At 42.1% G+C, this 12,277-nt stretch overlaps 1 pseudogene; it reads left to right on the top strand.

Moving 5' to 3' along the window:
• Positions 1-8,649: 8,649 nt before the first annotated feature.
• On the top strand, positions 8,650-9,432 carry LOC123327052 (annotated as a pseudogene).
• Positions 9,433-12,277: the final 2,845 nt, after the last annotated feature.

Raw genomic sequence — 12,277 nt, forward strand, 5'->3', positions numbered from 1 at the left:
TGATGATGATTTTTTTTTTTTTTTTTTTAATTAATTTATTTATTAAGGCATACGGGGAAGTCTTGAAGCCCCTTTGTGTCCTTCTTATCTATTAATTCAGCCCATTTGGGCTCGCCGGCTAACTATAGTTAGCTTTTTCAAATTTACAGTAATTTAACTACAATTACATAACAATCACATATAACAAATAGGATTTAAGATAAGCGTCAGCTTCTGCGGACCCTTGTCAAAGGAGATCGGGTAATGAGATCCCTCGGTTGCCTTCTATTGAGCCTCCTTGGTGGGCGAGATCTGTTTAGAGCGCTGGCCAGCCGATTTCTGTGGCGCTCCAGCCTGTCATGGTATCTGCTCGAGTGCTTGTTTATTTCGTCAAATACCGTTGCGAGTTTCAGGTCTCTGTGCAGGGTGGTGTTTCGAACAAACCACTCGCAGCCGGTGATGAGTCTTGCTACCTTATTTTGAATAGCCTGGATCCTTTTGATGTGGCTGTCGCATGCTAAGCCCCAGATTTGGCACCCATACTTCCAGTTTGGCGCTAAGATCTGTTTGTAAATTGTCAGCTTGTTGGATAGCGACAATTTACTGCGCGAAGAAAGTAGCCAGTAGTGCTTCGCCACCTTAGCACGTAGGCGCATTCTGATGTCGGTCACATGCTTGGAAAATGTGAGTCTGCGATCCAGAAGCACTCCAAGGTACTTTGCTGCGTTCGGCTGTGGTACGGGGGCTTCCTCGATGTAGACGGGCGGTGGCGTTCTCCGCTTTAAAGTAAAGCAGACGTTGTTGGATTTACTGCTATTGATGCCAATGTTCCAACGTCTTGCCCATTCCGAGAACCGGTATGCAAAGTCCTGGATACCATCGGCTGCGTCGTGCTCGCATCGGGACCTGTAGGTGACGCACACGTCATCGGCAAATGTGGCCAACATAGATTTCCCGTAATGGCTTACATCTGGCTGTGGCATGTCGTGGCTATACAGGCAGTAGAGCAGGGGGCCGAGGACACTACCTTGTGGAACACCAGCTGCCACGTTGTGCTCGGTGGAAATTGCTGAATGAAAGCGCACAGCGAACCTCCTTCCTTCCAGGTACGATTTTAGCAACCCAAAATATGGAGCAGGCAGCGTCTGCTTGATACTGATGATGCTGATAAAGAATCAAATATCTAAATAAATTACTTACTTGAAGTGGTTTATATTCAGCTACTGTCCTTAGTACGGAAATTCGGGCGACACCAACTTTTTCAGGAAGCACCTATACTGATACGAGTGTTAGATATAATAACCATAATGATGTGATCCTTCGGTACGGTGATTGGGTAACTGTCATTAAAATCCAACGAAAAGTTCTGCAGCAGAACGACTACTTGAAGAAGTTCAACTTAGTCAATAAAATGAAGGCTGTTCTATTCCTTGAGTGTTCGCAGAATTATCAAGGCGAAGATCGAGTATTGGTTTCCTTGTTAATGCGGTGTAAATCAGGGGCATTCCCGGCACAAGCTTGACTTGACCACGGACAGCAGTTCGCATAAGAGATCGTCGTCAATCAGTGCATCTATACGTTGAGTACGATAAGAATCTGTTTAAGAAGGGCTGTCATTCGGTAATATTAATACTATTAATTATTATGAATATTATTAATCCACGTATATTCATTTACGGAACGACATGGTATAATGTGCGGTTGTTCCGACGTTTGAATTGACTAACTCGCCGGGTCCAGCTTTTGAAGAAGTACTTGGACGATGCCTCATCCACCGATTTGTGCTGTTGAGCACATTCCATTTAGAGCTCGAATATGACCGTGTGATCGTGAAGCTTTGAAACAAAACCACTCTGCGTTGCGAAAAATCCCAGTAAGTGTGCCTGACGATCAGGGAGCCTTCTTTCTAAGCTGGCAGGCAGCAGCGTGTGTCTATTTGAACAAAAAGTCACTATTCCAAAAACGACAAAAAAGTGCGATTTACTTTAGATGCGACAAGTCTGGGAGCCGATTCCAGCACCTACCACTTCAACGCCTTTGGCCTGTACTGATCTCAAACCGTGCACGGCCTTCACCTCCACAAATGAGCTGTTGGAACTGCTCGGTCATTGCTTAACTGCAAGAACTATACAATTGCAGTGTACGCACATGCTGGGGCGCCTTGCCAGGAAAATGGCGGAGCTTGTTACAACGATGAAACGAATATGTCGGTAAACATTTGTGGAGTGCATCGAAAGGCGATGACGGAGTATTCATACACGAGTCTCTTAGTTGCGGTCGGGAAGGCACGTTATCCGTTTGATACGCAGCAATCAGACCGAGGCAGCAGCAGCATCTCGGGCGACCAGCAATCTGCGAGTTCCTATCTTTCGGCGTGACGCCGCAGAATTTTGAGACCAATGGTTTAAGGAGCAGTGGCACCAGCAGTACCAGCAGCACCACGTCCCGGGCATCGATAGCGGCCATCCTGGGGCCATTTTATCGGCCACCTTTTGCGTGACATGCGTGGGCCTGTTGGCAAGGGCAGGAGGGGCAGGAGGGGGCAGATAGTAGAATTAATCTTCCCACACTGGAAACTCTTAGTGAAAGCACCTATCGAACAGCTTATGTATTTGAAGCAGATCGATAGAATTGGAGGCAGATTGACGAGTTACAAAATCCAATTACCGGAACCATATACATATACTGGCGAATTTACGCCATCCATCCCCTGATGGGGGACACATGGTGATATAACAGGAGCGGGCGTAGGTAGTTAAAGTAAGTAAAGATCCCAAAGCGAGGAACATATGACACATAGGAAAAAACGACATAACTGAAAACTGGAACTGAGCTAGACAAACCAATTAAAAACAAAAGAAATCCGTAGTAGGTAAGTAGGGCTAAGAAGAGGGCGAACTGCTGATACAACGACGACTTACGAAATCCAATTACCAGAACCATATACATATACTGGCGAATTTACGCCACCCAAACCGGCCAATTCAATTATTTTACAGAACAACAAACAGTAAAGCACTTAATTGATTTCCATACTGCATGCCATCTGCGCTGTAAGTGTTCGTATACAAATTCATTCTAAAGCCTGACCTAAGCAGTTTTGCCTGCCTTCTCTGTAGCTAAAAGGAGCTATCCGTAAGCAATGCGCTCCCGAAATACCGTAAATTATTCTTAAAGCACTGAGTTTTCTTTAATGTTACTTACTTTTGATTGGCTGAACGTTAAAGAATAAAGAATTTAAATCAAATCCGGTTTCTTTTATTTGTCAAAGATTAAATTTCAGCTTGGGCTTGTTTTATTAGGACGGTCCATTAAGTAACGTATAATATAAATGTAATCATATACCCTTCGTATGTAAAGAAAACCCCCAAATATAAAACGTCCATGTAGCTATAGTTAAAATCATCCTGGATTCAACAGAGATTTGCAAAGGACAATTGCTTAAATCAAATTTTCGCTGACAGCTGTACAACCTGTATAAGTGTAGCAGTTTTTCACGTATAAAATATGTGATTTCATTTTTAAAACGTTCAGGCCATCTGTACTTACATTTTTGTTTCCGACTTGAGTTGTTCTTAGTGCAATAAGGCGGGCCACAATTTTAATGGCTAAGTATATATATAGTAAAATTGGTTGTAATATTTTTTGAGTTGACATTACGGCCGATGCTCGCATGTAGAACTCGCAACGTCAAAGCCGTAAGCCGAAATGGAGCACTCGTTGCAGCATGTCTGGCCCAGTCCACTTTCCTGCTCGTAGGAAACTTGGCCACAAGCTTCTCTATCAGGATTGGGTTCCACAGGTGTTGCTTAGCCCTCGCTGTGTGCAAGGGAAGTGAAGGGAATGATCTTCGCCAAATTGTGCTACAAGGCAATCCTCAAGCCGATCTGGATACGGGGCACGGCAAGTGCATCCAACCGCCTAAAAATACAGCGGTTCCAGAACAAAAGCTTGAGAAATGTATCCGACGCTCAACCACGACAGTTCCATTATCCACCAGGAACTGAGCATCCCAACAGTAGTAGACTAAGTACGAGATCCGCGAGCAGGCTGGAAAACCACCCAAAACCACCTGGCAGTCAATCTCCTAAGCGATGGTCAAGCCGTCAGGATACCCATACTCATACATAGTCACTGGAGATCGCGACATGTGAATTTAAAATGAAAACAGCTTTATAAGACTATAAGACTATTCTACTGGAAGTCCTACGTACTGGCCATGATACCTTAAAGAGCTTCCTTACTTGATTGACTTTACAGTTACAAAAAAAAATATTTCTTCCAGCTAGGTTAGAATTACATGACTGCTTGATCTGTCATTTGATCACTCGTATGTATTAATTCACCCCCGCCGGTACACAGAAAACTTAAAACCATCTTAAAAATTGACTTCACACCAAACAAACTGGCTCAGGTATACAAAATATATAAGTTCACGCATTGAGCTAAACTAAAAACTCAACACTGAATCTGACAAAGATCTTGGCAGGTTTACTAGAATCCATTCTTACGGCAGCATCTCGTACAGCTACACCAAAAATCACAAGCGGTAAAATTGATCAGAACAAGACAAGGTACAAGTCGAGCAACTCGTCCACGAAAATCGACGCTTATGTGGACGCAGATCCATTTGTTAAACAAAGGGTAAAAATAGCCACACGGTCTCTGGCCAACGCTCTGAAACATGAGGAGGAATGCGCTCAGCGCGAATACATAAAACAGTATTCACCAACCGACACAAAAACTAACGCCCGTAGTGATGCAGACGGAGCCACCACATTTGCCGCTCAGCTACAAAATATATTTACGCCAATCGAGGCTAATAGCACATTCGCGTTGCCGTATTCTCTGGTAAACTGCCACCAGCAACACACCTTTGTCCAAAAGAAACACAAACACACAATTGTGTTTCGTCCAACAGAAATAACTAAAATAATTAAAGACAATCTCAACCCAAAAAAGTCCCTTGGATGCGACCGTATAACTTCGGAAATGACCACCGAGCTGGCACATTTTGCAGTTCTCTACAAAACGCAGCTCTTTAATGCCATCACCAAACTTGGTTACTTCCCACATGGAGAATATCGATCATCATAATGTTTCCAAAGCCTGGTAAGGACCACACAGTTCCTTCATCTTACAAACCAATAAGTCTGCTTTCTTATTCTATCTTAATTATACCTGTAAAGGCGACTGAAGCAGTGCACTATGGTCCAGAATTCGTTTTTTTTTTTGGCATAAAGTCTACATTTTTATGTCAATATATTGTCCTTTAGCAATTATTTTCTAATTAAAAATTAATCATATAAATAAAAAACAAAAACAAAATTGACCGAAAGCTTCACTAATTCGTTTTATGAGCTTTTAAAGGTGAAGTGTTAAACAGCTGATTGATAGAATGCAATTTCCGAAAAATTACTTGCTTACTTTTGCATGTGGTATGATCGTTAATACGCATCCATAAATTATAGTAAAATATGGAAAATAAATGCCAAGGTATGATGTTTTTAACGTATGTAGGTAATATATGTGTAGTTGTACTGTTTTTGTGTTGTGTAACGTCCAATTTATGTGTATTTTAACAGAAAATTCTAACGTGTCCCCTGTGTTTCGTGGAGTATAACTAATTTTCTGACAATTTCTGACAAAAGTTAAAAACGTCAGTTTGTACCTTTAACTATTGTCTTTTACGGTAAAGTAATATCTTTTGCCCATTTTTGCTCGTTTTCTTAAAAATTTGATTTTATATAACAACAACGCCAAATTTTATATTTAACAACGCCAAATCCTATTCCTTCTCCACGAAGCGCTTCTTCCGATTTGTTTGATCGGCCGGATAAAGTCGTCCACATACTAAATGGTTGGAAAATATAATATTCCGGTGTAGGAGTGTCAGTGGACAATTTTATATACAGAGTCGAAGCACTTACAAGACAGACGTTGAATGGAAATTTAAACTTGTTATGTAGGAACATAAGCGTATTGTTTGAAGGCAAGGCCTAATGACTTCTTTTGGCGCTATCATAAAGCCAACGGTAAAATTCTGTGGGAAAGGTTTTGTACAGCCCTACGACTGCAATTTCGACAGAGTTGCGACGATGGTGACATAGAAGAGTTGATTAGGAATACTAAACAAAAACCAAATGAAATTTTGATAGTTTCTACTATACGGTATCCGAGTTAGTCGATCAGCTAGAGCAGCCTTGGACAGCCAACAAACTTGTCCGAGTATTGAGAAGTAACCTTCGTCCTGAGATTTGCCACGAAATTTTAAACTTAGATGTTAGAACGGTGTCGGAGTTGAGAGAAATCTGTAAGCGACGTGAGGCATTGCTGGCTGACGTCAGAAGATGTAGTGGCTACGCGAAAGATTCACCGCTGAAACGTGAGATATCCGAGGCCTGTCAGGAGATTGAAGATGAGGTGAGGTCAACATACGGAAGTGAGAACGACATTGAAGCTTTTTCTCTAGTGTGTTGGAATTGCCGAGTCGAAGGACACCGCTGTCAAGAATGTCTAGCCGAAAGACGAGTTTTTTGTTATGGGTGTGGTGCAGCAAACACCTATAAACCAAGTTGCAAAAAGTGCTCAAAAAACTTCAAGGTCGGCATGTCGAAGTTGCCAGTCAAACCGAAGACTTCGAATGCCGCACGAAATCAATCATCAATGACCGATCACTAGAGAACACCAATAAAAGTGTGTCTCTACCCCTCCCTGACGTACCAATTGAACCTGCTTATAGACCGCTTCACAACAAAATTTCGGAGTTTCGGAATGTCTGCATCCCGGATCTCAGAGAATCTCCTGCAATTCTTAAACGCAAATCTCGAAGTTCTCGACGATTGAAATTGTTTTGGAAGAACGTCAAAATGTGTAAAGGCAGTTTGGATTACATAAGTTCTATCCCGACAGGACCTCGAGACCCTCGACCGTTCTTACCGATTCGCTTATTGAATGGTTTATGGATTGTTGGATTCAGGCGCGTCGATTAGTTGTATTGGAGGAGAGTTAGTACAAGCTGCGATTGAAAGCGAGAAGTTCAAGTCGTTCAGAGGAGAAGCTGCGACAGCAGACGGTAGTTCTCAACGAATAATAGGACTGCTAAAAATAGACTTGAAATACGGAGACCTAAAAAAGCTTTTGATATTGTATGAAGTGCCATCACTGAAACAGAATCTCTATTTGGGAATAGACTTTTGGAAATTATACGACCTTCTCCCCGCTAATTTGAAAATAGCTGAAATATTGTCGCCTGAACCCAACCTACAAACTGTGGTGGATCAGAACGAATTATGCGAAGGTGACAAAGCTAAGTTGGCGAATGAAATCAATTGTTTTCCCTCATTTAGTCAGGAAGGGCTAGGTAAGACGAATTTATTCTCTCACTCGATAGATGTGGGAACAGCTAGGCCTGTGAAGCGACGGTATTTCCCTGTCTCCCCCGCTGTCGAAAAAACGATGTATGCGGAAATTGATTAGGGGCGGATGTTGCGATTAGGGGTTATAGAAGAGTCTGAGAGTGCTTGGTTTTCGCCAATCGTGATGGAAACTAAACCAGGTAAAGTGAGAATTTGTCTTGACTGTCGCAAGGTCAATAGTTTCACGGAGAAGGATGCATATCCGTTACCCCAAATAAACGGGATACTGAGTGGTTTACCGAGAGCCGAGTATATATCGAGCCTGGATCTGAAGGATGCATATTGGCAGGTCCCTTTGGATCCTCAATCTCGGGACAATACAGCTTTTACCGTCCCAGGTAGACCGTTATATCAATTTACAGTCATGCCTATTGGGTTTTGTAACGCCACGGGCACCATGTCGTGATTAATGGTCAGTAGTGCCTGCTCATTTGAAAAACGAAGTTTTTATCTATTTAGACGACCTGCTGATAGTATCTTCCAGTTTTGAGGGCCATTTAAATGTACTGAGGGAGTTAGCCCTGCACATAAAGCGCGCTGGCTTAACGCTAAATGTCGCTAAAAGTCATTTTTGTATGCGACGAGTACGCTATTTGGACCACATTATCGGAGACGGGGGAATACGCACGGACCCTGAAAAGGTAGCCGCGATTAACGATTTTCCATTGCCGAATAGTGTGGATGGTATCGGAAATTCGTCGCAAACTTCGCGACACTTTCTGCACCATTGACTGACTTAATGACTACGAAGCGGAAGTTTGTTTTAACGAAGGAAGCAATCGAAGCGTTCAACAAGCTCAAAGAGTGTCTTAGTAAAGCTCCGGTCCTGTGTAGTCCGGATTTTGCGAAGCCGTTTGCAATACATTGCGACGCTAGTAAGTCAGGCGTAGGGGCAGTGCTGGTGCAAGTATCTGAAGATGGTGACGTCCTATCGCTTTCGTCTCAAAGAAACTGAACAAAGCTCTGCGCAATTACACAGTCACAGAGCAGATATGTTCCAGAAAGATTCTGGCTCGCGCGCACGATAGTCCGTTAGCTGCGCATGGTGGCATTCACAAAACTATAGAAAGAATACGACGATACTATTTCTGGCCCGGTCTCGTTTCGGACGTCAGGGTTTATATTAATGCATGCGAGGTTTGTAAGAGTACTAAATCTCAAAATTTCACTCTCAGACCGCCGATAGGAAAAGCGCCTGAGTCTCAGCGATTCTTCCAGGGTTTATTCATTGATTTTCTCGGACCGTAGATACATAGGTATCTTCATTGTCCTGGATCATTTTTCAAAGTACGTGTTCTTGAAACCAGTAACAAAGATCGATTCTAGTGTCGTCATAAAGTATCTGGGAAACGAATTGTTCATGACGTTCCCCGAAGTGATACTGTCAGACAATGGTTCTCAATTTCGAGCTAGAACGTTCCAGAAACTGATGGAGCAGTACGGCGTTAAGCACACGCTGACCGCTGTTCACTCGCCTTAGGCAAATGCTTCTGAGCGCGTAAACCGATCAGTAATTGCTGCAATCAAGGCATATCTGCGCCTCGACCAGAAGGATTGGGACGAATTTCTCAGCCGAATATGTTGTGCGTTGAGGTCGGCTGTGCATTCTAGCATTGGTACCAGTCCTTATTATATGGTATTTGGGCAACACATGATCACTTCAGGGTCGACGTGCTCGTTGATTAGACGATTAAATCTTTTGGACGATCGTTCTCAGAAGTTCGAGCGGCACGATTCTTTCGAGATAATGCGGAAGCAAGCTGCTGACCAGATGAGAATTAAGAACAACGAGAACGAGAAGCGATATAATCTCCGTTCTCGTATGGTATCGTTTGTCGAAGGATAAGAAGTTTATCGGCGTAATTTCAAGCAAAGCTGCTTTCAAACTGGTTATAACGCCAAGTTCGGACCTACGTTCGTAAAATCTCGAGTTCTTAGGAAGATCGGCAACGCGTTTTACGAGCTGGAAGACCTCCAAGGACGAGTTGTGGGAACCTATCATGCCAAGGACATTCAACAGTCGGTCTCAGCCTAGGGTGTCTTCGTGAGTACTGAGTGTAGCGGGGGGGTTTTGTAGAGGCGACTGAAGCAGTGGATATTAAATTTCTCGATAAATAATCGATAGTGGGCTTGCGGTCAGCTGGGACACACCAATTTAAGGTCATACCAGATGCAGTATGAAGTAGCTGGAATATACCAGACGGGATGCAACCCTTATCAGCTGCACCCGGAAAGTTTGGGATAATTCGGTAATCGGGAAAAAAGTGGGTTTCAGCTGATCGTGATTTCGGCCGATGGCCTACACCTCTGCTTGGGTTTCCTGTTTGCTTTCTTTCGAATAGAACAGTCGACGAGTCTAGTTGTGAAAAGTGCGTTTCGAAAAGTTGTAACCTGCGGGCGTGAGGATTTTCTTGTCGAGGGAAATATTATCGATCGGAGTTTTCTTCGACAATATAAGTCCGGCGTGTGTTTTCCCGGCAAAAAAAAAACAATTTTTAACCGGAAAGGTCGTCGCTTGGCGCAGCCATCGCGCAACAGCCTTGCCGCCAGACCACAAGTTTCGACTGGGGCAACCGCAGGTCAGTAAACTTCGCAGAAAAGGTGAACTGTTGGTTGATGCGGTAAATATCATTATAGCAGAAATTGAAGTCAGGAGAGTCTTCACTTGGCCGCTTTTACTCATCCGCATCATTGTCCTGACCCCAAGGTTCGACGGGGGCCGCCACAGGCGGGCAGAAGGAGAGGGGATAATTAAGCCAGGCCGTCTAGTGGAGCGCCTTTCCAGCGAGGGCAGAGGAGGACAAGCAGCAGCAGCGGGATCGCAACCGGCAATAAGCCGGGACCACCAGGAGGGTTATTTAAATTAATTAAAAAAATGCAACAACTAAGTAGTGCCTAAAGTGAGGTTAGAGTTACTAAAAATATTTAGCGTGATTGGTAGTCCAGAATGCTGTGCAAGTTCCTGAGGAAGTGGACATTAAAATTAAATTAAATCGAGTTTAAATTGATCAAAATTCTAAATTATACGTAAAAACGCTAAATGTCAGACCTAACCTTTGCTCAAATGTATTAATCCAGCCGAACCGCCATCTTGAACGTAGAGAGAAAGAAGTTAAATTTTTTTTGTATTTTAAGTTTAACAATAAGCTATAAAAATGTGTACTCGAGTAGGAGACTCAGTCATGCCGTTTTGTAATTTTGCTTGCATTTAAATTGAATTCCCATTAGTAATTAAAATTTGTATATAGTATGTAAGCTAAACTAAGCTAACCTAAGCTAATTAATTTTTTTTAAAAAGAGTTCATTTTCGGAGAGTGCTCGTTTAAATTTTCGAGTAAGGATTTATAAAAGTTTGTTCGCAGTCGTGTAAACCGAAATTATGCCTTCTTAAAGTGTTTGTGGAAAATGCCACACTTTCGTTTCAGCTCATCTGCGCCGGGAGATCGATCTTTCGCCGAGGAGTGAAAAGTTGAGTGAGTTTCAGTTACAACATTTTTTTTATTATTGAAAATATTCTGTAAAATACACCGATAAAATTTTACGGGAGGTCATCATATTGATGGCGTACAAAATTTCATTTATTTTTATACACACTTCTAATAAATTATTTGTTCCTAATGGAGTGGCGAAAGTAGCCGAGTGAATTATAAAAAGAAAAATCTAACCGAATTTACTCGCGGCCCTCTCTAAAAAAAAAATTGTTTTTCCTCTTCTCTTTAATAATTCATTATAATAATAAAATAAAAGATAATTCATTGAACTTGATTATAAAGAAAAAAAAAATTAAAAATTAATGGGAGATTAAAATAAATGCCTTGTTCCTTCTCTTAAATATATATTTAGCAGGTAGTACCCTTTAACTCTTTAATTATAACTTTCTTGAGTAACGGCTTGAACCTTTTTTCTTCTGATTTCGCAACAAAGAAAACAAAACCTTTGCTTTAGATTCCCTCGACTTACTTTAGTTTGTATTTACATATTTATTTGTTTCCTTTATTATGTACTTACTTTTCAGCTACAAGTATTGTTATTAATTATTAAGCAACGATTAATATTAAAAATATGAATTTCTAAAAAAAAAAACTTAAATACTGACTCGGCTAATGTTTCTCCGGACGTAGGGTGCTTAAGGGGCCACTAGAGCCATGCTCTTAAGGAAAGTGGTTTTAGGTAGGGTAGGGCAATACGCAAACACGATTCCACCTGTGCTTCGCAGGCGACAAAATTCTCAAGCTTTTCCTCCTGTTCTAGGACTGTCCCCTTCAGAAGATATTAATTTGCTTCCTCCGATCTTGATACTAGCTCCTTCATTTTGTTGTTGTTGTAAGAACGCTCAATTTCTTGGTCTTATTCATTGTTGTATGTAACGAAAAGATTTCTGTACAAGAAAGACCACCACACCCAACGCCATGAGCTAGAGCCGGCCTCTAAAGCGTGCACCCGCAAGTACGTGTACTATCGCCTTCCATCTCTTTATTTCGTTACACGTTACATACCCGTTAATCGTAGAGTAAAAGGGTAAACTGGATTCATTGAAAAGTATGTAACAGCCAGAACGAAGCGTTTTCAACCATATAAAGTATATATATTCTTGATCAATAGCCGAGTCGATCTGGCCACCTCCGACTGTCCCTATGAACTTCGAGATCTAAGGAACTATAAGCTAGAAGGTTGAGATTCTAGAGACAAAGACCAAGTTTGTTGGCCCATGTTGCCACGCCCACACTAACGCCCTAAAGCCGCCAAACCGGTCGCACCCACACTTTTGAACAATTTTTAAGTTTGTTCTCATTTTATTCCCCAATATCTATCGATATCACAGAAAAATTATGAAATTTCGAGTATAATTGAGATTTGTGTCCCCCAAGCCAGCGTTCTTG

The sequence above is a fragment of the Drosophila simulans genome, chromosome 2R (genome assembly GCF_016746395.2).
Source record: "Drosophila simulans strain w501 chromosome 2R, Prin_Dsim_3.1, whole genome shotgun sequence".
Taxonomy (NCBI): domain Eukaryota; kingdom Metazoa; phylum Arthropoda; class Insecta; order Diptera; family Drosophilidae; genus Drosophila; species Drosophila simulans.